Source organism: Nanorana parkeri, unplaced genomic scaffold (genome assembly GCF_000935625.1).
Source record: "Nanorana parkeri isolate BGI_ZX_2015 unplaced genomic scaffold, ASM93562v1 scaffold3748, whole genome shotgun sequence".
NCBI lineage: Eukaryota > Metazoa > Chordata > Amphibia > Anura > Dicroglossidae > Nanorana > Nanorana parkeri.
The window spans coordinates 16,709-22,421 of record NW_017310016.1 but is presented as its reverse complement, the minus strand read 5'-3'; the positions used below and the strand labels follow the sequence as shown (position 1 = coordinate 22,421).

Below are 5,713 nucleotides of genomic sequence, written 5' to 3'. Positions count from 1 at the left end.
TTCCCCTGGCAAAAGAACTTTGGTCTTCAAGTTGTTGAAAAACCCCCCCCCCCAGATTATGAAGTACCTGGATTGGCTCCAACTGACCTTTTAGATAGTTCACCGACCAGCCAAATCGAACCAGAGTCTGCAAAACCATGTTCCGGTGAAGAATCGGAACTGGCAAGAACCAGAAGATCTTCTGGATAATTATAAAATCGAAACCCCCCCTGAAGTCTGAGAAGAGCAAGCGACCTCAAAACTTTCATGAAAGTCAGGAGGCCACACATGAGAATCTTGACTTGAGTGTAGGCCATGAACTGCAGACCTCAACTACCTAGAAGAGCAAGCGACCTCAAAACTTTCATGAAAGTCAGGAGGCCACACAGGAGAATCTTGACCTGAGTGTAGGCCATGAACTGCAGACCTCAACTACCTATGGCATGGGCTAGATCTATGGAAAGGAGCCAATCCTCCTTCTGAACCACAGCCATCATCCTTTGCAGAGACTCCGTACGACAGCGAGGAACCCTCAGGAACGTGTTGAGCTGCCTCAAGTTGGACGGAATTTCCCTGATGATGGTGTACGGGGTTATGGATCTGGGCCTCCAAAAAGATTAAAATTAGGGAAGCACCCATACCAATCGTAGTATCGGTGCAGATGCCAAGTATTTGGACAGGTACAGGAACTTCCGGTATCAGGAAGCCGGGCGGTGACTCATTATACGCAACCGAAGTATAATGTGCGTCATAATGTAGACAACGTAACGGAAAGATGAGCTACAAGACAACGGACATAACGGAGGATGGCGATATTCCAATCACCACAAGATGGCAATCTGATGAATTGAGCGGAGAACGCTCAGGCAGGAAGTGATGTATAGAGAAGGCAGTAATGTAAAATAGGAAGCGATGTAACGATAGGAAGTGATGCAAAAAGAACAAAGGATATGAAGTCAGATAAAGATAGGAAGTTATATAGGACAAAGAAAGGAAGCCCCGCGAGAGAGATGAAGGAGGCAATGAGATAGAAGAGTTTAAAAAGAAGGATGAGGAGTGTGGTGGCATGATGGATCTTTCGGAAGGGCACATGGACCTCCACAAGGATATTATGTTGAAGCTTCCTAGGAAGAGGAACCCACCAGAGAGATGTCCCCGTCCTCTGTACTACTGGGATTCCACACAGGAAGATCTCACCATCCCCCACCATGATCAGGTGGGTGGTCACCAACCTATGGTAGTAGTGGAGGTGGATCATCTCAAACATGAAGATAACTCCATACCATATAAGATAATCATCTCTGAGGTCTCCAGGTGTTGGTGGTCATGTTCTGAGGATGTTGGTTTTATCATTTTGTGGTTTTAGGGTGAAGAGCTGATTGATACAAAAGTTGAGGTTAAAAGGGAAGAAGAGGAGGAGCCGTATGTGATGGGTGGTCAGCAGTGTACGGAGGAGGAGGTGGTTGTGGTGAGGATTAAAGAGGAGGAACCTTCTCCAGATATCAGCTTAGGTGAGTAACTCACTGCTTGACCAACATGACAAAAGGTCCATCTCCATTCCTCAATATAACGTCATGTCCCCAACAAATGAGGAGGAGATACTGTACACCATATGAAGGTCCATCTCCATTCCTCAATATAACGTCATGTCCCCAACAAATGAGGAGGAGATACTGTACACCATATGAAGGTCCATCTCCATTCCTCAATATAACGTCATGTCCCCAACAAATGAGGAGGAGATACTGTACACCATATGAAGGTCCATCTCCATTCCTCAATATAACGTCATGTCCCCAACAAATGAGGAGGAGATACTGTACACCATATGAAGGTCCATCTCTGGTCTTCTGTAGGTCTCCTAGAATTGAGGTGGGGGAAGGTCCATCTCTATTCTCACAGTTACAATGACATCAGTGTAGAAGTTCTGGTCCTCGGTGAGGTTTGGGTGCCGTGGATCCTGCATCTGGATTGGGGGTCATAGGTCGGGGTGATGGTCGCACACAATTCCACGGCAGAGCTCTGAGGACCTTCTCGGAGCTCCACCAACGTCTATGACTCCGGAACACAAGAGCGGGAAATGTTCTGAATTTTGTACTTTCTTACAGATGGACGTTTTGTTCTGAATTCCTCGGAGGGAGATCCAATGTTACCTCCAGATGTGAAGACAGAAGATGATGACATCACACAACGTTCTCCGGGAGTGAATCCCATTACTCATAATAGACATCACCGACCTTCCCATTCAGAGACATCAATGGATCCCTCTAATCCTGAGGAACCTTCTGATCCCCCCCATCCCATGACATCACACCTCCATCTGAGATCTCAGAGTGCAGAGAAATCAACAGATCCATCTAACCCCGAGGAACCTTCTTTACCCGATGGAGGTCACCCAGTAGAGCGATCATTGTCATGTTTGGATTTCAAGACATCTCACACTAACATCAGAGCATCACGTAAACAGCAGAGATGTCCCTCGGGGGTGCGCCCCTATTTGTGTTCAGAGTGTGGAAAATGTTTCTCTAAGAAAGACAACCTTCTCATACACCAGAGAACGCACACGGGGGAGCGTCCTTTTTCATGTTCGGATTGCGGAAAAAGTTTCACTATGAAAGAAAACCTTGTTACTCACCAGAGAAGTCACACGGGTGAGCGTCCCTATTCATGTTTAGAGTGCGGGAAAAGTTTCACCAAGAAAGACAATCTCCTTATACACCAGAGAATTCACACGGGTGAGCGTCCTTTTTCATGCTCCGAGTGTGGGAAAAGTTTTACTAAGAAACAAAGCCTTCTTGTACACCAGAGAAGTCACACGGGCGAGCGTCCCTTTTCATGTTTGGTGTGTGGGAAAAGTTTTACTGTGAAACCAAATCTTCTTATGCACCAGAGAATTCACACGGGTGAGCGTCCTTTTTCATGTTCAGAGTGTGGGAAATGTTTCATCAAGAAACAAAACCTTGTCGTACACCAGAGAATTCACACCGGTGAACGTCCTTTTTCATGTTCAGAGTGCTGGGTTTCTTTCAATACGCAAAGAAACCTTCTGTTACACCTAAAAATTCACACTGGTGAGCGTTCCTTTTCATGTTCAGAGTGTGGGAAAAGTTTTACTCAAAAAGGAAACCTTGTTACTCACCAGAGAAGTCACACGGGCGAGCGTCCCTATTCATGTTCAGAGTGCGGGAAAAGTTTCACTAAGAGAGCAAACCTTCTTTCACACCAGAGAGTTCACACCGGTTAAAGTCCTATTTTTGTTCAGAGTGCGGGAGATGTTTCACACAGGAAGGACTTCTTTGTCGACACAAGATCATTTACACGAGTGAGCGTCCTCTTTATGTTCATAATGCAGGAAATGTTTCAAGCCTTCGTACACAACAGAGGATTCACATGGGTAAGAATCCTGATATATGAGTGTGGGAAAGGTTTAAAGGAGAGAAATACACTTCATAACCACCCTCATGGTGGGATGCGACTCCTGAAATTCCTGGTTCTCTTCGTACCCACATTGGGGTGTCCCTATTCCTCTCTCTACAATGAATGAAAAGTCCAGCAGGAAGAGTGGAAGTCCCTCATCATAGGTCCCAGACCCTGGACTCCAGAGATAAAAGCATTCCAGGGGACTTTTACTACCCTTCCATTTACCCGCCTCCGATCTTCCCACTTTACCTGGACAATAGACCGGAATATTGCGCAATACAAGCAGTGTGGAATTGGGGGGTTCTGCACACTATTGGATCTTTTGGGGTGTCATGTGACTGTCATCTGTCTTTTCTATGGGATTTTGATATAAAATGTATTTGATTTGATACTTTTTAGTTTTATGTTTTATTTATTCTGATTTTGGACAATAATCCAAAAAGTTCTTCACATTACAGAATTATCTTCGGATTCCCATATTTACAAATGACCTGAATTCTTAGAGCATGTGAGGGACTTCAGAGGCGGGGTGATGTCCTTAGCTGGTGGTGGGATGCGAAAAATAAAGTCAGGTGCCGATCTTTTAAAGGTTTTATTCCATAAGCAAGGTTCTCCCAGAGCATTTACCATCTCTAAAAACCACCATGCCTAATATTGGCCACAGGCGACGCTTTAAAAGCTTTTACCGCTCAATAGTCTGTTGTTATCAGTGATCAATGGCTTGAGAATTATTGCTCGCGCTCCGACGTTCGCGCCGACATGTAACATGTGCGGAGTAATGTCTGTTTTCACACGCAGGCTCACCCGACGCGTATCAACGTTTCTATGCGCGTGCACGTAGGGGCGGGGGACTTTCATTATTTTTTTTTACACAACTTTATTGCTATCACATAGGGGGGCTAACAACAACTTTGTGGGATTCTGCTCGTGCGCACGCCAGAGGACGCGCACGTGCAGAAGAGCCCGCCCGCGTATTTACAACAGGCGGACGGCAAGCGGTTAAAATATCATTTTTTATCATCTTTTTTTCACGGATTGGGTCTGAAATGAAGTATAATGAGCGTCGTGACGTGGACAACGTAACGGAAAGAATGAGATACAAGCCGCCGGCGGACAAAATAACAAAACGTAATGGAGGGTGAGGATATTACAATCACCACAAGATGGCGATCTGACGTATCGTGCGGAGAACGCTCAGGCAGGAAGTGAGGTAAGGTAAACACAGGAAGTGATGTAAAGACAGGAAGTGATGCAAGGTAAACATAGGAAGTGATGTAACGACAGGAAGTGATGTAAGGTAAACACAGGAAGTGATAAAATATGAAGACAGGGACCTATTAAATGGCCTTCCAGTGATAGTGATCTTGTCATTAAAGAAAAACAAGGATTGACGATGGAACTTTCTGAAGGACACAAAGATCTCCGCAAGGACATCAGGATGGAGACATCTAGTAAGAGGAACCCACCAGAGAGATGTCCCCGTCCTCTGTATTCCCGGGATCCCACCCAGGAAGATCTCACCATCCCCCACCATGATCAGGTCGGTGGATCATCTCCAACATAAAGATGACTCCATACTCTATGAGATAGCCATCTCTAAGGTCTCCCGTGTTGGTGGTCATGTTCTGAGGATGTTGGTCTTTATCATTTTGTGGTTTTAGGGTGAAGAGCTGATTGATATCAAACTTGAGGTGAAAAAAGAAGAAGAGGATGAGCCGTATGTGACGGGTGGTCAGCAGTCTACGGAGAAAGATGTGGTCAAGGTGACCATTAAAGAGGAGGAACCTTCTCCAGATATCAGCTCAGGTGAGTGATGAGCAGAAACTCTTCACACTTTACGTGTACACAATATGGAGATACAATGAGAACAATGGAGAGTCAGGAGACCTCCCGTTTCGGGTGGTTCACACCATGCCTGGACCAGATCCAAAAACACATCCCGACGTATTCCTACGGCATTTCCAGGCTCCGATCACACCAGTGCCGTCCGGTCCGGAGATAAAAATGACTGCGTGTCCTATTGTCTCTGGTCCGGGACACGTGCGTCAAGAACGCACAACACAAGGCTTTGGAGCGGTTTTGATGACCTCGTCAACCTTGGACTTCCTGTGTTTTTGGAAGAGGAAATACGAGGGCAGCAAGATGGCGGACGAGGATACAGAACGTTTTGTGGAGCATTGCCCAGAGCGGTATGACACATGGAGAGCCAATAGGAGTAAACGTATTCCCGGACTACAATGTCCTGACGTGGGGACCAAAGCTGGACTGTGGTGAGTAAATTACTTCTATAGAATGTGTTAGAATTGTAGGGGGG

The 5,713-nt window shown here is 45.9% G+C and overlaps 1 pseudogene; it reads left to right on the top strand.

Annotated features, from left to right (window-relative positions):
- Positions 1-3,223, top strand: part of LOC108803455 — an 11,615-nt pseudogene extending 8,392 nt beyond the window's left edge.
- Positions 3,224-5,713: the final 2,490 nt, after the last annotated feature.